This window comes from Panthera tigris, chromosome B3, assembly GCF_018350195.1.
Source record: "Panthera tigris isolate Pti1 chromosome B3, P.tigris_Pti1_mat1.1, whole genome shotgun sequence".
Taxonomy (NCBI): domain Eukaryota; kingdom Metazoa; phylum Chordata; class Mammalia; order Carnivora; family Felidae; genus Panthera; species Panthera tigris.
In genome coordinates, this window is record NC_056665.1 from 3,766,452 (window position 1) to 3,790,412 (window position 23,961).

At 51.3% G+C, this 23,961-nt stretch overlaps 1 long non-coding RNA gene across 1 annotated transcript in view; it reads left to right on the plus strand.

Moving 5' to 3' along the window:
- Window positions 1-23,961, plus strand: part of LOC122239356 — a 137,326-nt gene that overhangs the window by 99,692 nt on the left and 13,673 nt on the right. The window contains exons 2-3 of the long non-coding RNA XR_006218338.1: window positions 17,931-18,675; window positions 21,347-21,524. This is a non-coding gene — a long non-coding RNA (uncharacterized LOC122239356). The remainder of the gene's footprint in view (window positions 1-17,930; window positions 18,676-21,346; window positions 21,525-23,961) is intronic.

The window sequence follows — 23,961 nt, forward strand, 5'->3', positions numbered from 1 at the left end:
CCCCCAGATTCCCTGCCGGAGCCCCCAGAGATCCTTCCTCTGTCCTGACTTTGCCATGGATCTTAACGAGCCTGGGCCTTCACCCATCCACTCATTGATCCGGTCATTCATATGTTCATTCCATCATTAAGGATCCCCTGGTGGGCAGGACAACGGTCTTTACAGAAAAGATGTGCTGAATAAGTTAACACATTAATGAGTGATGGCCGGCAGGATAGGAAATATACAGGGTACTTGGACAGCCAATACACGGGGTCCAGGAAGACTCCCTGAGAAAGGAGACGTTTAAACCGAAATCAGACGAACGCACGGTATCAGCCAGGTGAAGAAGTCAGAGGAGTGTTCTGCCAGAGGGGACAGGATGTGTGAAACCCTGGGGGGGGCAAGAGTGCTGTGACAAAGCTCCAGAAACCCAAACAAGAAAACAAGTGCTGCATAACCCGGTGGAAATTGCCTGGGGAGGGAGAGGGTGACTGAGGCTGGGGAGGTATGGATGGATTGCAGAGACATCTCGTAGGAGCAGTACAAGAACTTGTGAATAATTGGCTGGGGAGGGTTGGCGGGTGGGGTGTGCAGGAACGTCTCCATGTTCGTGGCTAAGGCCACCAGGCGGAAAGTATTGCTGGCCGCAGAGATGTTCGCTGTTTCCTCCAGAGCCTGAAGAGGAGAGCATTTGTTGACCAGGTCAACGAGAAAATGGGAAAATGAAAAAATAGTTTGGGAGGAAGATGAGTTGATGTGTCAGGTGTGGTGGGCGGAAGGCAGCTGCAGGGGGCATCCGGGTGGAGGATGTCCAACGGGTCATTGCACGTACAGGTACGAGCTCCAGAGAGAGGTTCGGCCAGAGAGAGGTCCAGCACCGCCCGCCCTGCATGGTGGGAATAACAGGGTCTCCTCTGCCTCCAGTCCCTGTGGATGGTCAAGTCAGGGAAACTGCAGTGGCCTGGCTTCCGTCTGGGCCTGCCTCTGCCCGTGTGACCCTGGGTGCACCACTGAGCCCTGGGTTTTCATGCACAGCATGGGGTGGACACTCCCTCTGTCCTCAGGTCACCGTGAAGCCATATGTATCTAGTGTAAAGGGCTCAAAATGTCAGCCATCACTGGCACTGTCCCACAGTGTCCTTAGTCCTGTCATTTCTGAGTCCTTTGGGGAAGTGCCACTTGGAGTTTCTTTTCCTTTGGCCCAACCGGATGCCCCGCGTGTCACTCTCACCACCTGTCTGTGCCTTCTCCCTCACATAACTAGACCGGAAACATGGCACCATCCACATTGGCTTCATGTTGGTATCCTCCACAGCACCAAAGACATTCAAAGCCCAGGTTTGGTTTTGTTTTGTTTTAATTTGAGAGAGAGAGAGAGAGAGAGAGAGAGAGAGAGAGAGAGAGAGAAAGAGCACACGAGCCAGGGAGAGGGGCAGAGAGAGAGAGAATCCCAGGCAGGCTCCATGGTCAGTGCAGGGCCCAACGCCGGGCTCCATTTCCTGACCCTGGGATCGTGACCTGAGCCAAAATTAACAGGCAGACACTCAACCGACTGAGCCACCCAGGCTCCCCAGAGCTCAGGTTCTAAAGCCAGTAAGGACTAGTTTCAAACACCCACCTTGTAGCTGGGTGACCCTGGGAGCATTTAACCCCTCTGAACCTTGGTCTCCCTGTCTGTAAAGTGAGAATACTGGCAGTGCCTGCCTCACAGGCCTGCAGGAAGGAACAGAGAAGGCTGTGGGAAGGCAGTTTATCAGGGAATCTCAACTCACCGGGGTGAGTAAACAAGGAATTGTTTTATTTATCTAAAGCTCGCCATTAGGCATGTTCTGTCAAACCCTCCTTTCCTGTTGGGGAGTAGCAGCCATGATGGTATGTCATTCCAGGTCTATAACTTCTTGGCTGTTTTTGGTTCATCCTCTTTTTTTGGTTGTGATTGCTTCCAACGGTCTTATTTATTTTTTAAGATTCAGTGTTGTTCAGTGAAAAACTACAGAGTCTGGAGCCAGCTGCCAGGGTTGAATCCAACTCTGCACTTAACGAGCTGAGTGCCTTGGGCAAGTTACTTCACCTCTCTGTGCCCCCTAGTTTCCTCATCTGTTAAATGGGGATGATGATGGTACCTGCCTCTCAGGAAGGGGTACTGCCAGGGGTAAATGAGTCGCTACAATTAAAGCTCTCAAAGAAGAGTGCCAAGCTCGCAAAGGAAACATTGTGTAAGTTTGGCTATTATTATACCCAGCCCAGAGTTCCTCTCCTTCTGCAGGGCCGGTGGTTGTGTCTGCTGGCTGTTCTGGTGATCTCTCTCATCCTCCTTCGTTCTCATTCTGGCTTTCCACGACAAAGCCGGTGTTGGGGCCTAGAGGAAGAAGTGGAAGACAGCTATCGTCTCCCTTGGCCCAGCAAGGGGGGCGTCATTCCCACCCAGCAATACTGTACTCTACATGGCCTTGATGCTGGCCGGTGGTGCCTTCAGGAGGCCCCAGAGGAGGCCTCCCTTCCGGGCAGCCCCCCATCGATGGTCCCTTTAGATTTTGGGCCTGTATCTTCCTGGCCAGCTCACAGCATCCTGGTGCAGATCTGATGCTCCCCTCAGTGTGGTCACGGGCTCCCAAACACACATACCCTCAGCAGGCCAACTCTTAGACCCGTGGGCGCATGTAGAATCAATCTCATGTTCCAGCTGGGATGGAAACTCCAGATCAGGGGCCAACAGATGGGGGGGTGGGTCCCACCCCCGGTCTCCACCCACGGCTCCCAACACGCAGCTGCCCCCAGCGTTGCTCCTACACACCCCGGGCACCGCGGTGACAGGCTGGGTCAGGGCGCCCATTGGTCCCTGCGTGAGCCAGGAGTGCACCGCACCCCCACCCCACCAGTGTGACAGAGGTTTCCCCGAGCCTCCTTCCCCCGCTTCAAAGACGGAAGTTTCTCCATTCCCTGCTCCCCGGGCACACCTGGCCTGGCGGTCTCTTTAGCCATTGTTGGGGGGTTGCGGCTGGGGAAGTGGGGGTGATGCTCACACTTCCTGCCACAGTGTTTCCCCCAGCAGCCCAGGCCATGGTTCTCTAACCTAGAATGCAGGCACCTTGATCCCTTCATTTCCTACCTGCAGCTTGGCTTACCAATTCAGGCACATGATACCCAATACCGTCCTGTGATGCATTATTATGAATATAAAATAAAAGGGGGGGTATTACACATTGCTTTGGAAGTATATTTGGGGGAGCCTGGGTGGCTCAGCCAGTTGAGCGTCCTACTTCGGCTCACATCATGATCTCGCGGTCTGTGAGTTTGAGCCCCGCATCAGGGTCTGTGCTGACAGCTCAGAGCCTGGAGCCTGCTTCGGATTCTGTGACTCCCTCTCTCTCTGCCCCTCGCCCACTCACTCTCTCTGTCTCTCTCTCAAAAAGTAAATAGGCATTAAAAAAATTTTTTTTTAGTTTAAAGTGTATTTGAATAAGTGAGTGAACAAAAAACATTTAAAAAAGCATACTACAAACCAATATTATAAATACAGTAATAAATTGGCAGTAACTAATAGAATACCAATGAGATATGAAAATACGAGAAATCTAATTGTTTTGTAAATGATACTTAAATAAAACCCTTTCTCTGTTATTAAATTAGAATGAGCCGTGGCTTGGAGCTGGGGCTCTTGTGCTCAAGATGTTGGTGACTCCATACGTGTCAACCCAATGCTTAACTTTTTCTGTGGCTCAGGTATTGTTTCAAAACCTCCACAAATACTCCGTGAAGGCTCATGGATCCTGTGAGAAAAGAATTATTATTGCCATCAAGGCTGTGTTCCAGCTGAGGAAACCTGGGCCTGGTTTCTTACTGGAGAAACTTAGCAACATCACGTAGCTGGTAAGTGCCAGAGCCTGAGTTTAAACCCACGGAAGCTAGGAAAAAGAAAAAGGAGGAGAAGAAGAAAAAGAAAAACCCACGGAAGCTGGCTCCGGAGGTCATGCCCTTCGCCACGGCATTATTCTTCGCAGGCAGCACTCCTGTGAGCATTCGGCTTCTAGAATAAGCCTTTGCCATTTTTATTCCCAATTCGGGGACAGATGGTGGCACCAGACCCAGGAGGGCAGAGCCTCTGAGCTCGGCAGCAAACAGTGCCCCCAGGCCAAAGCGACAAGGCCACAGCTCTCCCTGGGCAAACCCGGTTAAGCAGACGTAGGATGGTTTCCTTCCAAGAACGTCTCTCCCGTCCATGTCCTTGTCAGTTTTCCCATCAGGAAAATGGGCATGTGTAATATGCACCCGTGGCAATAGCCACAAGAACTAATTAGCGCCTGAAATGTGTGTCAAGATCCCCGGCGAGAGGTGCTGTAATAGGGGCAAAGGATTCTCGCATGAGTTCCAGTTTTGCCTCCTGTGGCCCGGTCCTCCCTGGGCGGGAGGTGGTGCCCCGTCTTGTTGAGATCTGATCTCTAAATGCAACTGTGTGTTTTCTTTCATCCAAATGACTGTGCTCATCTCGGGAGCAGCCTTTAATTTTCTTCTTGGAACCGAGGACCATCCTTACTTACAGCAACAAAAGGTCCCTGGGACGGTGAGGTAAGATTTGAATTAAGATACCTTGGCATCCTTCACTCCCCGGCAATTAACGGGCAGCAGGTTTTCAGCAGCACTCACTCTCCTGAGAGCGCCCTTTGTCTCGGGACTGCCTGTCTGTCCTGTTGTCCGTCGTCCCGATGCAGCAGCAGCCACCCCCCGGCGGCCGGCTCTCTGCAAGGTGCCAGGCAGGTGCAAGGCATGGCGGGGACCTCCGAGGGCCCAGCCTGATGGGGAAGCCATGTGGCTCTCAGACCCCCGTCTGCGTGGTGAACCTCACACACGGCCGGGGCCCAGTGACTCCGAGGGGCTGGCTGTCCAGGCGGCCCGTTCTCCCCGTGTCTTCCTCACCCTCACCTGCCTCTGGGCCACCGTTGTTCATTATTAGCATCCCTCTCCAGAGAAGCGAGAAGAGGAGAGAAGAGCCAACCTTTGCTTGTCCGTTTGGCTCCTTGTCAGCGACTCTGGTAAATGTGTAATCTGATGGAACCATGGTCCAAGATGAGAATTTGGACTCCTTCCCTCTCTCTCTGCCCCTTGCCAGGCATGTGAACTCCTGTTGAGGCTTCAAGTCCCAGCCTTCCCCAAGGCCCCCGGGCAAAGTGAGAAGTTAGTCACTCCCTCCCTGGCTGCCAGAGCCCGTCTCCAGCACTGAGAAGCACTCAGCACACCGTGTGGTGCGGGATCACCAGGCCCCGTCTGTCGGCCGGTGCAGGGCGGGGGCGGGGAGGGGTGGGGAGGGGGGCTGCCGGCCTTCCTAGAGCTCCAGCCCCACACCTCTGGGCCCCGTCCTTGGCACGGGACTGGGGGTGAGAAATGTGTGCTGAATGGCGCAAGTAAACCCGAGTAGAGCTGCTTTACCATTTCCCCAGAAAATCAGGAGTTAATGCTTTGAGGGGATTTTTGTCTGGAGTTTTCCCGGGGCTCATTTGCTCGTGGTTTTGAAGAAAACAATGTCACAGAATTTCTAGAGATGGGAAGTCCTTGATCCTTCTCATTGGCTTGACAGATGTCTGTTGACTCTCTGTGATGTTGCTAGTGCTGTTTTAGGTGCTGGAGAAGCGGCCACAGAAAAAACCCCCTGCCCTCGGGACGCTCACATTCTAGACACGATATTCTTCTCCCCCATAATTTCCTGCTCGCTATTCGCCTCTCTAGTCCTTTTCCCTAAAGGCAATGAGCCATCTAAACCGTGTTCAGCAAATAAGCAGAAATGCCCAGGGTGGCCCGCTTAAGTCCCTGCCATTACGTGAGAAGCTTTTTAGGAGACTAGATGTCAGAGGGAGGCGGTGACCTGGGAGCACAGAGGCAGGTGGCGGGACAGGGAAGGCTTGTCACCTCCTGGAACACAATGGCAGCCAAGGATGGCCTCGGGAGGTCGTCGTGATGTCTGGTTCTGAGCGGGGAGGCAGCACAGCAGACTGGCCCAGTCTGCTTCTGCCTGAGCCAGGTCTTTAAGGGGAAGGACACGGAGTTTATCTAAAGTGCTGTGAATTCCCACAGCCTCGGGCAGACCCGTATTCCAACGTAAGCACAAAAACAAATTCTAAAGCCAAGTAAATGACTGGTGATGAGCCACAGGTATGTATTATCACGACCATTGCTTTTCCCGGAGAATTCTCTCTGCGAGGGGAGGGGATCCACCCCACAGGCGTGATGTTCCGTCAGCTTTTCAGCAACCGCTTTCGGTGCCTGGAACTGAAACGGGGCCTGGCAGATAGGTCGGCCTGCACAGTCCCGAAGGGTACACTTCCCTGCAGGAAGGGGGTGTGCTGTGGACGAGGGGGGCCCTCTGGCCTTGCCGTCCTGAGGGTCAGCTTTTCAGCAACCAGAGCCATGATTGTAAAGGGAGATCTTTGTGTGGACAGGAAGGCAATAGTTTTTGGATGAGCTGACGTGATGATTGAAGTCCTTTTGGCTTTCCTGGTGTCTGGGTGGAAAGAGAACAGGTGTGTGCCTTTGCCAAAAATGACAGCCCACGAGGACTATGGATGCCCCGGGAACAGAGTCCTTCTGTGCCGGCCGTGAATTCCTCAGAGGCTGGGAGGTCTGCGGGTGAAAGCCGTGGGGGGGCGGGTGCAGATCTCTCCAAGACCTGGTTTCTAAGCAGTTGGTGGGAACAGGCGTTGAGAAATGTTTCTACATCTGCCCAGCCATATTCGCCCACGAGGACTACATACCGTGACTTCTGTTTCGGAACAGTATCCCCCGCTGCTGGCCAACTGAGGGGTTGTGGGCACACAGAGGCTTTCCTGACGAGGCCTTCTGGCTTCGTCCAGAGTGTCTCTGGCCTTGCCCTTTGTCCACCTCTTTCTGAGTGACATCGTATGTGGTTCCCTGTTTCTTCCCGAGGAATGTGTGTGTGTGTGTGTGTGTGTGTGTGTGTATGCACACGTGTGCCTGTGCGAGAGTGCACACACGTTTAACCCTCTTTCGTGAGAGCAGACAGGGCTCTCGCAAAGGCTTTCTCAGTGAGTGTAGAACATTTGGAGAAACTCCACATTCAGGGCGGGCTGTAGACGGGCCGGGCCGGTGGGAGCCCTGAAGGCTTGCAGGGGGACCAGGGCAGGAGTGTCGCGGGCAGCCTGGGCCCCCGGCCAGACCAGGAGGGAGAGAGAACCTGGCGATGGGACTTTTTTCCCCCAAACAGCCTGCATGCGGCTGCATTCGAGATGGCTCAAAGTGACCCGGAGTTAGCAGTCCGCGCTGGGGCACCCGGGGGTGCTGGTCCCGTCCGCCCGCCGGTGGAAGTCCCCGGCACGCTGCTGGGTGCAGGAAAGGGCGTTTCTGCCACTCGGTGCCGTTCGAGCGTGGATGTGGCAGGCAGCCTCGGAATCAAGCTGACACGCGTCCCACGGCATGACAACTGCAGCGTGAGGTTCTCAGGAAGGGCTGAGTGTGTGCATGAGGTCACTGAGCTCTGTTACCGTCTGACCAGCCTCAGCCTGCGTCCCGGTGACACACATCTGCTGACTGGACGGATCGGGGCCTCGCGCTGTAGGCTGACTGGTGGGCCGTGCTCGAAAGACTCCTGGCGTGTGCCCCTGCCTGCATTTTTTCACTCTTGACCGAACACATATGCTCTGCACAATCAGGACAGTGTTAGCATGCGGGGCCGAGGCGGCTTCCTACACATCTGGCCGGGGCGGGCTGAATCACCTCCCCCCCGGGAGGGTGGCTCCCAGCTCCGTGACATCTGGAGAGTGGCAGGAAGTGTCTGGATTCATCCCAGGATGGTTTTTATCTCCACATGCTTTTCCAATCTCGTCAGGGCCTCCGTGCTACATTCCAAGTGACATGTCCACATTCGCCACGGACAAGAGTGACAGATGGGGAAAAATCATCTTTGACCCTTGAAAGTCGGTCATGTTTCATGAGGCAAGAGCTTGGGCACAGAAGGTATCGTAGGAGGGAGCCCAGGGATGGCTTGAAATATGGCAGTTACGCATGTTTTAGCTTTTGGACATAAAAGTCCCCTCCCCAAACTACCGGCGTATCCAAGCAATGAAAACGGCGTTTAAAAGTTGAATTTCTCTTTTGTGTTGAGGCATAACTTACCCCGACCAAAAGGCACAGATCTGAAGCATACACCGTGGTGACTTTTTAATTTTCACGCATGCACGTGCCCCCCAGTGCCACCATGGAGGCCGAGGGTTTAGGACCTTTCCAGCTCTCCAGAAGGTTCCCTTGTACCCCTCCCTGTCACCACCACCCCCCCCGTGAAGGTCCCCCCTGTTCCGGTCTCTCTGTCACCACGGAGTAGTGAAAAGGGCCCTTTTCTTTTCGGGGTCTTGCCGCTTAACAAACATCTCAGCACACGCAAACGACAGCAGTTTTGTAAATTGCCACAAAGGTGCCCGGGAGGGCCGAGTCGAGGCTCAGATCAAAGGATTTTTGTGCCGCCCGTGTGTCACCGCACACAGGGGTCCTCCTGGACCCGATGTTCCACGATGGAGGAGGAAGTGCTCCCGGAGGAAAACTTTGTCTTTGGCCCTGGGGGAGAATTCGCGGTTTGCTCTCGTTTCAGAAAAAACCAAGGGCATCTTGCAGCTAAGCTCCTGCCCTTGCGAATGTAGAGCCACACGCTACACACGTTCTCCCCTCTGCGAAGGACAGCCAGGCCGCAGGCCCAGAGCCCCGGCTCTCTTCCTCGCTGGGCCTCTCCTGGGCCTTGCTCCCGTCCAGGAATGAGGCCCTCGTTGTAGCTTGCTCCTCTCCAGAGAAAACGCTTAGTCAGACCCAAAGCAAGTCGCTGCAGGACTCAAACTGTCCTCAGGAAATACCAGGAGAAAAGGCCGCAGGAGAGAGGATTAAGCCCTTCTGAGTATTCCAGAACCCCGTATCTCAGTTCAGCAGCCGTTGTCGTTAGGCGGGGTGGACGTGTCCATTCGCCTGACCCGTCGTCCTCTGCCAGAAGCAGCCACAGCCACGAGGACCTGACCTGGGGTGGACCGGCCTCGGCAACACAGACACAGCTTTCCTGGAGGGTTTTATTTTTAGATTTGAGGGCAACCACTTGGAGGGGTTTTCAGTTAGGTTTGGGGGGGAAGCAGGAGAAGGGGGCTCTGGGCGCAAGACAGCGGAGGTGCTAATGGAAGGATCAAGGATCTTGGAGAAGGAGTCCAGAACAAGGGCTGTTTCTGCCTGGGTACGACACTGACCGTCAGCGGGACCTGGACAGGCCACAGCATCTCTGCCCTCTGCTCCCCATCTGCACCATGCGGGCCGATTATAAGAAAGCCTAAACGCACAGCTGTTTTGCTTAGAGCAGGGGTGGGGGGTGGGGGAGGCCCACTGGGAATGTGGGTTCTTGAACGAGCGCCTCCCTTAGCTTCTCTAACTCTAGTGTGAGGAGTTGCATTCCCTCACGCTCCCCCAAGGGCCCCCCTCGGCGTTTGGCCACGCCGATGACAGGAGGCCCTTCAACAGCCCCCCGAGAAGAGGTTCCTTCCGAGAGCGCTCCGAGCCGAGGGCACGTCTGATGGGTCACCGCTCCCTGGCTCACAGGGCTTGGGCGAGGTGGGGCTCGGCGGATAACCTTGAAAACCCCAGGTAGGAGGGCGATAGAGTGCTTTCCACGTGAGGAGGGTGGACTTTTCCCTCTTGGTGGCCAAGTTCGCTGTCTAGTTTATGCCGATTGCCAGCACAACGACTTTGCACGGACTCAACAGTGTTTTGAGAGCCGGTTTGAGGCGGAACTAGAAGACATTCCCCAGGGAGAACACCCGAATCATGGGACCCTCACTGTCTGGCCGGAGCAGCCTGTGCGGCCAAGCCCTTCCGCACGATGGACTCTAGTCGCTGGGGTGCAGTCCACCTTGTCCGGAAATATACCGAGAAGGCTTTTTTTCAGGACTTTAAAGACAGTATGAAGAATTATACTGTGTTTGGTCTTTTTGCGTCTTGGGCTGGTCTCATCCAGGCACCTCACGTTACTGAGAATTGAATTTATCGTATAAAATGCGCCATGCACAGCTTCCGGAACCATCGCCAGGTGTGTGCGTGCGTGTGTTACTGTAACGCGATGCCCTACCACATCGGGGCTCCGACGTCCGCGTCCGCTTCTGCACGCTGAGGCCCTCAGCTCTGTGTGGAAAGGCCTCTCACACACTGTTTGAACCCCTTCTTTGGTCCTCGTCTGGGACTTACGTCAGCCCGGTGTCCTTTTCCACGTCCTGTGCCGTCTTCAACACAGATTAGACGGGGAGGTCCCCCCTTCCTGGTTGTTGTTCCCGTATCAATAGCGATGGCTGGGTCTCTGCACCCACGGCCGCTCAGAGCTCGCGCAGGAAGCACACCGTCGTGAACACAATTCACATGGCTCCGGGTAGCCCTCCCCCGCTGGCAATGGCACACGCCGTGAGTTCTGCACACACAGTGCGGACACCCCTGCACAGCTCTAGCAGTGCCTTATCTTTGTGCCTTGCACACCTTGTCCAGAAGCTCGTTCCATTCAGCGGTCTGCCTCTCTGACCGCCACTGCAGCCAAGAGGGTTGGGTTGTTTTTTTGTGGGTTTGTTTTTTTTTTTTTTTTTCGGTGAAGGGAAGAATGTCTCCCCCACCGTGCAGATACCATCATCCATTTCAGCGAGCTCCCTGTGGCAAGGCCTGGCCAGGAATTTGCTGCTTAGTTATTTTACAGCCACTGCGTGGCTGGGGATTGCTTTGTCTGGAGCCATCCCTTACCCACCTGCACCCCCGGTGGCCGGGGACCGTGACTCAGACACGCAAGCGATGTTCAGTGGACGAACGGATGAACTTGACATCTTTCAGACCTACCCATCTCTGATAAAGTAAGCTTTGGTTCAAAAGGAAGCTGCATCTGATTTAAGGTTTCTTTACAGGAGGAAACAAAATGGCTTGCATGCATTTTAATGACGGAGAAGCGGAGGGGGGGAGCGGGGGGGGGAGCGGAGGGGGGAGGCGGGCACTGGAATGAAGATATGTTTCCCACCCTTGAGATTCTTCAAATCATTTTTAATGAGGTGGGTGATCTATAAATAATGTCAACTTCTGTGACTCTTCTCCTCCCGTTTCCTCCCCCTGAAATGTCCTTTCATCCACCCCATCCCCAACTCTGAGTATCTAATTATGTCTATTATCCAAGACCCACACTCCAAGAAGCCCCCCTTAATCTCCCTGACTCCCTTCATTAAAGTATCTCTGTGGCTTTTACGGAGTTCTGCCCTGCCCTGCAGCCACGTGGCTCCTTGCCCAATCCCCTTAATCTGTGCCACGTAGAAAACTCCTGGAGAGTAGGACCAGGCTCTCCCCCAAGAGCTCTTTTTTTAAGGTATCATTGACATACAGCATTATCAAGAGTTTTGCACACGGTAGGCAGCGTGAATGTGCAGGAATGAACGGTCCCAATGGAAACCCTTTTGTGATTCAGAAGTAATTCAAACTAGCTTTTGGGAACACGGATTCCGATTATGACAACCTTCAGTTTCCTCTTTTGCGTATCCAAAAATTAAGATATGGAAAGTCATCTGCCTATCTACTTGTCAATCTTTAGACATATCCATCATAAAACCTATCTTTACATGTTCATAGTTGGACTATTTATAATAGCCAAAGGCTGGAAACCATCCAGATGCCCATCACAAACAGAATGGATAATACACTGTAGGATTTCACACAATAGAATACTACAGGGCAATTATAATGAGCAATCCACAACTATAGACAACGATTTGGGCATATCTCATTAACACGATGTTGAGTAAAAGGAGTCAGACAAAAAATATATATAATTTCATGTATATTAGGTACAGTAACAGGCAACACTTGTCTTTGCTGTTAGAGGTCAAGATAGTAACTTTCCTTGGGAGCATAAAGACTGGAAGGGGACATGAGATGTGGCTCCAGGGTGCTGACAATAAACCGCTTCTTGAGTTAGGTGCTGATTGCACAGGTTTTCAGTTTGTACAGAGATTTATTGACTTTTATGCCTATGACACGGGTACCTTTCTCTGCTACATGTACTGTCCCTGGAGAGCTCTTGGCCTGGATCCTTCTTTCCATGTCAAGAATCAAAAGGTATCAGGATTCAAGCTCTGCTACAGTGTAGTGTGTTAGTTATCTATTGCTGTGTAACAAATTACCGCCCCCCCCCAAAAAAAAAAAAACCTTAGTGGTTTTAAAGAGCAGACATTTATTATCTCCGAGCTTCTGTAGGTCAGAAGTCGAGGAACAATTTAGCCAGGCAGTCCTACTCAGATTCTCTCAGGAGGTTGCAGCAAGCTGTTGGCAGGGGCTGCCGTCACCTGAAGGCTTACCTAAGTCTGTAGGATTCACGTCCAGTATGACTTATGCCTGTGGGAAGGAGGCCTAAGTTCCTCACCATGTGAATCTCTCCAGTGGACTGCTTGAGTGTCCTCACAATATGGCGGCTGGCGTCCTCCAGAGCCGGTGAGAAGGAGCGGAAGGAACAGCCTCAGTGTTTCTTATCACTTAGTCTCAGAAGTCCCACATCATCTTTCCTACCATATCTGTTCATCAGAAACAAGTCATTAAGTCCAGCCCACACTCAAGGGGAGGGGAATTAAAGTCCACCTCTTGAAGGAGAAGTATCACAGTATATCCTCTTGTGGATATATCTTTAAAACCATCAGAGTCCCCCTCCAAACCACAAATTATTTACATCCTTCCCATATGTAAAAACTCAGTCATCCCCTTCCAAGGCCACCAGAATTCTCACCCATTTGAACATCAGCTCAAAGCCCAGAATCTCATTATCTGAATCAAGTTCAGAGGCAGCTGAAGCTCCTTGGGCAGAGTTCTTTGAGTGCAGCTCCTTACATACACTTCCCCTCACTATGAACTAAAGATACACGTTACCTGCACCAAACCACCCCCCCCCCCAAACATATGATGACAGGACAGGCACAGGGTAACCACCATAGATGCACCTGTTCAAAAGGGGGTAAGAAACCAGGAGGTACACCAAAGCCACTGGCTGGTAGCAGTCCTGAAATCCAGCTGGGCAAATGTTGGAAGTTCCTTGTCTAGGATTCAGTCCCATATCTGCTCAGGAGTGATTCTCATGGCTCTCATTTCCACGTCTGAGTTTTTCTTCCTTTTCCATGAAAGGTGACCTGTGTTTGCAGCTGCATAATTTTGCTTGCTTCTCACCAATAGAATTCTGGGAGTCCAAAGACTTCTTTTCATTTTGTACTATCTCTTTCCCTTTCAGTCCAAATGTGATTTTTTTTTTAAAACCAAAGTGAACCTGAGACACAGACTCTGAGGTGAATGTGCTGCCCTATTTCAAACAAGCGTGTGGCCGCCATATCCAACCAATCTCTCTCAACGTGCCCATGAAAACATAGGGAAGTATATCTTTTTTAATTCTCATTGCTGAAAACGAAGACACCCTTGCTTCAAGAAACAGACAGAATCTTGGAGAAACTGATACTAAACAATAAGGTGGACAGAGCAAAAATGTTATAAATGTACTGTTGTTTTTAGTTCGTGGAATGATCTTGTTTCGGGTCTCAAAACAGAGACCAACAGAAGAAGAAAAGAAAGGATGATATCTGTAGCTTCCTTATCATTGCCAGAAAACCAGGCCACTAGCCTTCTGCCTTTTGGGCACTATGCCTGCCCCACCCCACCCCACCCAGTATAACTTTCTCTACACAGAGAAGGCAGGCAAATGGGTGACACATACTGGCTCTTCTGAGATGTGGTCTCCACAAGTGAGGCAATGGAGACATAAGAACCCTGGTCGCAGTGCATTCTGGGAATTGTAGTTTTTGTGCTCAATAGCAACTCAGAGTATCAAAGAAAGAGCCCAAGAACAGAGAAATTACAGTGGGCCCCCAACACCAGCTAAAACAGATGATCTTCTAAATAACACACAATCGAATACAAAGGTGAACATCTTTTTCTTGAAGACAATCTACATTTCGAAAAAATATATAATAATCTGGATCTAATACCCCAGACTGGATTCAGAAACAAGAGAAACAGAGGAGAGGAAAATTTAAGTATCAGGTAACTATTGACCCTAACAATGAAAGAAGCATGGATGAAAGATTTTGGAACTTTAACAGCTTATGAAAGTTGAACCTGGATATATGTTCCAAAACGCTAGTGACTTTGGCCAGAGCAATTAATACACCCAGAAAAGCCAAGAAAGTGTTTAAGAAGTGTAATAAGGTATGCTGGTGGTTCTCAAACAGGTAGGCGTCAGAATCACGTGAAAAACTTGCTAAAACAGTTTGCTAAGCCCCACCCCCAAGGGGCTATAATTCCAGTGGGTCTGGGTGAGACCTGAAAATTGGCATTTTGAACAAGTTCCCAGGTGATGCTGAGTGCCTGAGGACTATAAGAACCACTGAGGTACTAGAAAACGTGTTATAAAATTACAATAACTGATGAATGGATGAAGAAAATGCATATCTGTACGATGAAAACTATAAAAAAGGAACAAAATACTGATTCATCCTAGCACATAGATGAACCTTGGGAACATGACGCTGAATGAAAGGAGTCAGACACAAAAGGCCACATAGCGTATGGTTTCATTTCTACGAAATATCCACAGACAGGCAAATCCACAGAGACGAAAAGCAGATTCACGGTTTTCGAGGGTTGGGAGAAGGAGGAAAGCAGAGTAATGGGAACAGCGTTTCTATCGCGGGGTGGTGATGAAAACGTTTAGAAATTAGACAGCAGATGGGGCGCCTGGGTGGCTCAGTCGGTTGAGCGGCCGACTTCGGCTCGGGTCATGATCTCACGGTCCGTGAGTTCGAGCCCCTCGTAGGGCTCTGTGCTGATAGCTCAGAGCCTGGAGCCTGTTTTGGATTCTGTGTCTCCCTCTCTCTGACCCTCCCCCGTTCATGCTCTGTCTCTCTCTGTCTCAAAAATAAATAAAGGTTAAAAAAAAAAATTAAAAATTAGACAGCGGTGATAGTCACGTGACCTTGTAAAGATACTCAAACCCAACTGAATTCTGCATTTTAAAATGGTGAATTATATGGTCTAGATCTCAGTTTTAAAATATAACCAGGGGCCCCTGGGTGGCTCAGTCGGCTAAGCGTCCAAATTTGGCTCAGGTCACGATCTCACTGTTTGTGAGTTCGAGCCCCACGTCAGGCTCTGTGCTGACAGCTAAGAGCCTGGACCCTACTTCAGATTCTGTGTCTCCCTCTCTCTCTGTCCCTCCCCTGCTCACGCTCTGTTTCTCTTTCTCTCTCAAAAAATGCATAAACATTAAAAAACAAAAGATTTCAAAATCAGAAAGGAGCTGTGCGTGAAACAGTAAGAGTTGTATCGAAAGACTGTTACATGAAATGCTCTTCAGCCATTAAAAAATGTTGTTGTAGAATTAATATTTACTGCCATGGAAAAATGCGCATGATATACTCTCAAATGGAAAATACAGGTTACAAAATTATATATATACTGAGCCAACGTTTTGGGGGTTTTTTTGTTGTTTTTTTTTTTACGCTGTGTATGTGATGTAGAAGACCCAGAAAGTCATACACCTGGCGTTCCAGAAGGTGTCTAGGTGAGGAGCATAGATGGGGGGTTTTTTTCTTTCAAGCTGTTTTTTTCTGCAAGCGCTTTGCAGTGCTCGTGTAATAAGGAAACAATTTTCACTTTTGAAAGCAATGTAATGTACAATTGAGGGGGACACTCCATTCTCTCCGATGACACTCCGATGGACAGGAAATGGAAACCAGGGGCGATGCGTCCACTGAAGGATGAGGCAGAGATGCCTTAGGGGCCCCTCTCTTTCTGCCGGATTCCTACCACGATAGTACAGGATTCTGCTCACCAGAGGTGCTAACTTCAGGGAGACGGCGCTTCTTGAAGAGTATCCTATGTTTTTGGAGAAATCTTTATTTCCCTAAATGTTTCCTGTGGGAGAGAAGTCAGAGACCCCAGATCACTGGGAAGGTAAGGACATCAGACTTGAACACCTTAGCGGGTGTCACCTTCACTAGCGAGAATGGTTACCGTCGTTCAACACTTCCTACTTGCCAGGCTCCGAGCCAAGTGTTTTCCACGTATTAACTCATTTAATCTTCCCAGCAACCCAATGCTCTAGGTACTATTATTATCCCCATGTTAGAATGAGAACCTGAGGCACCCAGAGATGAGGTAACTTGCCCAAGCTCACAGTGTTCAAATCTAAACATTCTGCCTGTAGAGTCTTTTATAAGACTTTTTAACAATAGCTTTATACATCCAGGGGCCCCGGGGGGAAGGGGGGCTCAGTCGGGTGAGCGTCTGACTTTGGCTCAGACCTCGATCTCACCGTTGGTGGGTTCGAGCCCCACATCGGGCTCCGCGCTGACAGCTCAGAGCCTGGAGCCTGCTTCGGATGTTGTGTCTCCCTCTCTCTCTGCCTCTCCCCTGCTCGCTCGCTGTCTCTCTCTCTCTCAAAAATGAACATTAAAAAATGTTTTTTAATATTGAAAAAAAAAAACAGTAAGTTTATACTTCTGGGTCCAAACAAACTTCTTGCTGCTGTCATTTGGGAAAGTTTCTTTACCTCCCCACGAGGCTCTGATGTCTCTTCCAGAGAGGATCAGAGTAATCATAGACACATTTTGCATCATTGCACATCCACCCACTCTGGATCCCGGAGAGGCAGGGTTCCTTGGACCCCCTAGGTCCTTCCCTGCTCCCCAATCCCGTTGCCCCATGGGTTCAAGATGGAGGGGGGGGGGCCACCATTGGGCTGTTGGCCTGATGGGTCCTCATAACACCTTGTCCTCAGGGGGTTCAGGACTTGTAAGTCACGTCCCGGGTCCCTCCTGCCGGCTGTGACATGCCGGGCACATCAAGAGCCGGATCCTGTTTGAAATCCCGAGGCGTGGGCAGTGCTCTTGAATTTTCAGTTTTTTTTCTGAATTTTCAGGAAGTTATTTTATTCCATGACAAATGGGGCCGGGAGCATGGGAGGAGTCCACCTGAAGTGCATGGAATAAGGGAGCACGTTGTCTCTAGAGAAATTTAAAACAATAACAGAACTAGGCCTGCTCATTTGTCTGTTTTTGAAGGATGGTTGACACAAAGTCTGTCTATTTTTTATCATCTCCATGCACCAACAATTCCAAACAATTTCAGTGATAAAGGACCCCAATCTGGGTCTCTCCCACCAGCCCCCCCCCCAAACACACACACCTGGGCATACTGCATACCAGCTTTCATTCCCAGCTTTCTGCCATTTTATTTGTGAGTCATCAACCCCCAATGCCCTCCCTCTTCACTGGGGTTCATTGTCCCCCAAGTGGTGGGTGAGGAGGGTAGGTGAGGGAAATGGGTGATGGGAGAGGGGGAGGGGACTGGCCTTTAAAGGCTGTGTCTGCCCTGTCCGCCCCTGCGAAGGCATCTGGGACACGGGAGCTGGGGAACCAGGCACGGGGCCCAACTTCGACTTTCCCTCGAGGGCAGACATTGTCCCCAACTTGGAGTCGGGCTCATGCTGGGAAAGGGCGTGCCTCTGAGACCCAGCCCTGATGTCCCAGCTTCTGCAAGACATTCCCTGTGCCCCAAGGCAGAGTTAGTCACTTCCTTCTGGAGGAACTTCTGTACACCCCTTTGTTAGAGCACTGGGCTCGCTGGCTGGTGCGCTTAGATCACCCCACTCTGCGGGGAGCTACCTGAGGGCAGGCGCTTCCTAGTTCGTCTCTGTCCCCCCAGTTCTAACAGAGGGACGGACACAGAGCAGAGGCTCAAAACTGCTCAGTGACACGCAGAAGAGAATCACACGCTGTCTTCCTCTTTCCCCGTGAAACCTGTCCGCTACGGGTCTGCAATAAATACGGGCTAGGGTGAGGCCGTCGTTCATTCATTTGTTCCGCGTGTGCTGGTTTATTCTTATGCAATTATCATTACGGTAAAGTGACGTTTGTTTTTCTTTACAGTCCTTGACCTGAGCGAGTTCATTTGTGAAAGGCGTTAAACGGCAGAGCTGACAGAAGGATGGCAACTCCGTGCAAAGCGGGGACGGTTCTGGAAGGAGATTCGGACATTCCACACGGGAAGCTAGCGCGGTCCGTTCGCTCTGTGGCGTCTACGGAGACCTGCTGAAGGCATGGAACCTGCCGATGTGCAGAAGGGCCGAACCTCCTGGGAAGGGCTGTGTCCCAGCCACCCCACCGAGGCTGGCCGCCATCAGGGCCTCAGCGTAGTAAGGGAAGTACTTACTAATAACGGGTGGGGATGAGCTGGGAGGAAGACGTGATAGGACTCGTTCAGCCTTGTCCAGGCCACACCCAGTTTAGTCAACGACTTCTGAACCCGGAGAACGTAAAGGAACCCAGTGGAGCTTGGACCGAGGGCTTTGAAATAAAAATGTCAACGCGCTCCTGAGAGTGTGGCCCAATCCCGTTCTCTTCCAGAAGAGAAATGCCCCACGTGGCCAGGCTGGTCCTGAAAAGGAGCCCTGTCCTGCAGACACCTGACTGTTCTACTGAAGGAACAGCCTGCCGGCCTGATCTGCTTCCTCCCCTTGAAACAGAGGAACCGGGACTGGCTGACCCGCTAGAGCTGTGTCAGCAGGAATCAGAGGGAATCCGTTTTCTGCCAGGATGGAATTGAACCTCCACAGGCATGCGCTGCGGCGGCATTTAAAAATACATTTTCTAGGCGCCTGAAATGTAAACGCAGGTAAAATAAATAAAAGCCAATTAACAATAGCATCTGGGGAGACACCGCTTGGGGAAAAAGAGAGGGGAACGTAGGGGAAATCCTTGGGAAGTACACAGCCGATGGCTTCCTGAGGCCCGGCTTTGACATATTCTGAGAACCTTCCGCGGCCTCGCAGGCAATGTTAGCACAGGTGGGGTTTGCAAACCCGTATCCCATGGGCCAAACCCGGCCCACAGCTGTGTTTCGTTGGCTTCAGCGGCGTGTTTGTTTTCTAAAAGTGGAAAATCTGCAAACAGGACGTGTGCTTTCCAGTTTACCGCGGTCCTCACTGCTCCCAATTGTCTTACACAGGCTTGTCACCTGGCCTGCCAGGCCTCTGTGGCCATGATGCCCTGGACTCCAGTTCTCAACCTTGGCTGCCCGTTGGAATAATGCAAGCGGGCTTTGGAAAATACCCGTATTTGGGTCCCACCCCCCCCCCCCCCAACCCCCTAGAGATTCTGATTTAATTTACCTGGAGAACAGCCTGGAGGGCAGTTTCTAACACTTCCCAGGTGATTCTAATGTGCAGCAAAATTTGAGAACCGCCGCTCTTGGGGAAGCAGAGTGGCTGGAGAGCTCTGACCCAGGGCATTTTCCACCAGGCACTGCTTATCCCCAGATTGACTGGTCTCCTTTACCTAGGGCTGGGCCTCCTGGTCATAGAACCACCGACCTCACCCAGACCCTTGAATCTGACCTTCTCTGAAAGGGATCCAGGCCAGACTCCCCAAAGGATCCCTCACGACTAGGAAGATAACGATCTCTTTCGAAATGATGAATTTAGGGCCACTCTTCTAGAGCGACTTAATACTTGGCGACTTAAGCACAGACACATTCGGAACCAATCAGTCCGTATTAGGCACGAAGCACTTTCTCCTTTGATTTCTCATCTCGGATTGATAACACCGTGGAGAAGGCATTGCTCTCCCATCACAGGTGGGAGAATGGTGACACCCAGCCCTGGTGCTGTAAAAGCCCTGCTTTGTAACTCTGGCTGCAGCTGAACTTATTTTGATAACCATCCAGTGTCTGCTATGCAGTCTGTGGAGGGCGGTATTCCAGAACAGCCCTAACAACTGATGACAGCCAGAATTTACTCTGATTGGGTCAGCCTGTGCCATGTTGGTTTGTAAACATTGGCATTTAGAATCAGTGGACTCGTATTAGGCACCAGGCACGCTGTCTTGTCACTGCTGTTGCTAGATCCACAACAAAGGTGATTAAGAGGTGGCCCCGGCGCTTGAAGGCTCAGGCCTCGAGGGGGAAATCAGCACTGAAGTCCTTGCAATAGGATAGTTGCGCGAAGAAGACGTACGCGTAAGCGGAGTATGAGACAGCAGCAAGAGGGACGCGTATATTTCTATCTGCAAACACCAAGGAAGGCTTGGGCAGAGCAAGAGATATTTAGACCTGCATCTGGAAGGACGAGTAGGAGTCTCCCCGGCAGAGGAGGAGGGGAGTGGGTGGAGGTCCTTGCCGAGCAAAGGCACAAAGGCATACCACTGCCCAGCATGTTTGGAAAACTCGGCTTTGAGTCAGGAAAAGAATTCCAGATTCCCTTGAAAGTTAGTTTACCCTGTTTATCTAGAAACCTAATGGTTCCGAATGGCGTCAACTATGTGTTTCAGTGTTGGGCCCATCCAGGTGGGCTGCAGGTGAGTCCCCCAGCTGCAAAGACAGAGCTCCCTGCTGTAACATCCTCTTCTGTGACCCAGCTCCTTTCCTTCTCAAATAACATTCCAGAATTCTAAAAGTGACCCTTATCTCCAGCAGAAAGTAATCTCGTTTTCTCTCTCACTGTGTGCAGTCACAGGCACACTGATGTTGCTAATTACTTTCCGCTGGCTAATTCCAATAGCAGCATGATTTTACAAATCACAGGAGAAGATGGCAATCAGAGAAAAGGAGCACATGATATAAACACTAATACTTTAAGTATTTGTTTTAACTCGTCTTGGGACAGTTCTAGCCTACGTCATGCCACTAATCAGTACATTCACATTACTGTCCATAATTCCTCTTTGCCAGGTCGTTTAAAATCCACACTCTACCCCTTACCCTGGACATCCCTTCCTTAATGCTGTTGAATTCAGAAATTATGGACTTTTTAAAGTATTTATTTATTTTTTGAGAGAGAGACAGAGTGCGAGCAGGGGAGGGGCAGAGAGAGAGGGAGACCCAGAATCCGCAGCAGGCTCCAGGCTCCGAGCTGTCAGCACAGAGCCCGATGCGGGGCTCAAACCCGTGAACAGCGAGATCATGACCTGAGCTGAAGTCGGGTGCTTAACCGACTGAGCCACCCAGGCGCCCCAGAAATTACGGATTTTTATATTCAAACTCCGAGAGTTATCTAAAGGCTTTTATTTGATGTAATTAATAAGGCTCTACCTTCTCAAGTGAATGCGTCATCAGACGTAACATTACCTTGTCCAAAGTGCGCAGGAGCCTGAGTTCTCCTTTCCACGTGCGTGTGTGTTAGCCTGGAGTGACGTACATGACTTTGATATTCTTCAATATAGTCAAGCTGCAAGGCCTGTACAAGATTAATTACAAACTTAGGGGCCCGGGGTAGGTCAGCCCTTCATTATCATTAATGAACCTTCTTCATCTGCACTAAGAGACCTCTAATTGGGTTTATTTCTTACAGTGGGCATGTAAGTATCCTTCAGAAGTTTACTTTGCCAGCCTATATTGTGGGATAAACCTGCTAATCCGTGCAACCTTGGACGATCCGCTGAGAATAAGTAAGTTTCATGACATGAGCTGGTTGAGGAAGCCACAATGAAAACCCACTACATCACAACACAGACTTGGTTCATTAATCTGTAAGTAGAACCTGGCCTTAATTATTCATGATAATAGCCCTTAATATACTAGTTCGCTGCGGCATATTTTGTATCCGTAATGGAGGTCTCTGTCCTTTACGAACTTACGACAAGTCTCTGCTATTAAATCTTCACTGAGAGGCGGGCTGCGAGCCTGACCAGGGATTTCATGGGAATGTCATGTTCGAAGCGTAATAATCAGGCTTTACTGTTCTGAAGAGACTTTCATCCTAAGGATCTCAAAGCACTTTATGAGCCTTCATTAGTGCCAGGAATACCCCGAAGGCACCATGGTTTTACTATCTGTGTTTTATAGGTGAAGAAACAAGACCCGGGCTGGTAAAGTGACTTGCCCAAGGTCACAAGACAGATTAGCCAGACATCTTACAGGGTTTCTTCAGAAGAAACCATTTGTGTGTCATTTCAGCTAAAGGACCTTGGCCGTGACTTGCAGGGTCTGGATGCCCCCCCCACACACCCACTCTGACACAGTTGAGGCACGTAACAGGCCCTCGGTGCCTGTCGGCTGAAGGGAGGGATAATGCTGGTGCTTCCGATTCAAAATCCCTTATGAGCTACCCAAACCCCTTTACTCAGTGTCTCTCCCCCTGAGTATCCCAAACGTGTCGCTGCTGTCACTTTCACATTTGCACTAAGAAGGGGGTGTTTGCAGGGTTCGGCTCTGAGGAAGAGGAACAGAGTGATTTCCACCTCCCGTATTCTAGGATGTTAACAAAAGACCTTTGCTCGATCGGGTTAGGCTCTGCCGTTGTGTTGGAGAGTTCTAGAAAATTAGGTGGTAGATTCTCCTTATAACTCCAGCAATTCTTTCTAGACCCTCGAGCTTCAAGAAAAACCGAGAAACAGCTTTTAAAAATACATATACATATATATATTTTTTTATTGCTAGTGCCACTAGGCTGTGGATCCCGCTCGGAGGTCGCTGGGGGTGGATCTTTCTGTTTGTTTGGCTTCCAATGTGTGTATTTGATCCCAGCTCAGATTTACATTTAAGACATGTTGAGAGTGTGCACTCCCAGGTTGTGCGGAATGCCAGGAAACGGGATCATTCCACCAGGCGTTAGCTTTCAGCTCTGTCCTTTGTGACAGATTCCAGAGCGTCTCCACCTTAAGGCAGGCGGGTCACCAGGCCGCTTCCGTGACCCCCCCCTAACCTGTACCAGGCTGCCGGCAAGCACTCCTGTCAGCATTGTTTACTCTGGCAAGACTGATGGCGTCCAGGTGGATTTCCCAACCCCCGCGCCTCCTCCCCCGGCCCGCTTCTCCCCTGCCGCCCGCAGCCGCGGCTGGCCGCGTGGTGCACTGTGCAAACCGTGCAAATCTGCAGTTTGCGGGAAGCGGCATTTCTCCCTAGTTGAACCACTGGCGTGGCTTCTGAGGACAGGAGGGCCGCCCCCGCCTCCCCCGGTGCCCCTGGCCGCCACACCAGCCCCAGAGGGTGCCCTCTGGCCTTGGCGAAAATGTGCGTCTGTGCTGGCTCCTGCCCTCGCTTCTCCCTGGGTAGAATCGCCCGCCTGGGAGGGCCGTGCTGTTGGGCAGATCACCCCGGGAAGCATCTGGAGGGCCTGCTGGGGAGATGCCCAGAATGCCAGGCGCAGATGGAAGTGTGCGGGAGCCGGGCTTGGGGCCCGAGGGAAGCAGGTGGCCCCCTGGTGCAGAGCAGCCTGGGGTCCCGCAGCTCCCTGGGCGGGCCACAGCCCCCGAGTAAGGACTCACTCTCAGGATGACGGTTAGGCACTGAGAAGTGTGGTCAGTCTCCAGGACATGGCGCTCAGCACTAGGGACCCACGCGTGAGTAAGGCTCCATTCACGGGACGGAGGGGCAGAGTTAAAAGATAAGAAAGCAAACACTGAAATAACATGTTACAGAATCCAGAAAGGGAGCTGAGGGGGTGCTTGAAGGAACAAAAGGGACCAGGACATGGGGGTGGGGGGGGGGCAGGGAGGGAGGGTATTCCTGGCAGGAGAAATGCCATAAGCAGAGGTGCGTCCACGGAGCCGTGGTCAAGGGACGTGGCTGGTGTAGGGTTCGCGCGTGGGGGGCGGTGATGGAAGAGGGAGGCCGAACGGTCAGGGTGGGGCCAGGAGAAGAAGGCCTGCAGGGCCAGGCAGGGGCGGTATGCAGCAGGCAAAAAGGAAACGTTCTGGAAGGATTAGCCAGGAAGGTGGCAGGGTGCCATGATCCAGGTAGTGTTCTAGAAAATTAATCTGGTATCCACGTGTACGTGGAAAGAGACTGAAAACAGGAATCCAGTTGATGGTAGTAACCCACACGGGATTTGATAAGGCCTGCTTCACCTGGTCACAGTCTAGAGCCTTCTTCAGCCTGTCCCCTCCACCCCTTTTCATGGTTAACTTCGCATCCCTCAAGTCTTGGCTTAAATGCCACTTCTTCTGGGGAGACCTCCCTGACTGA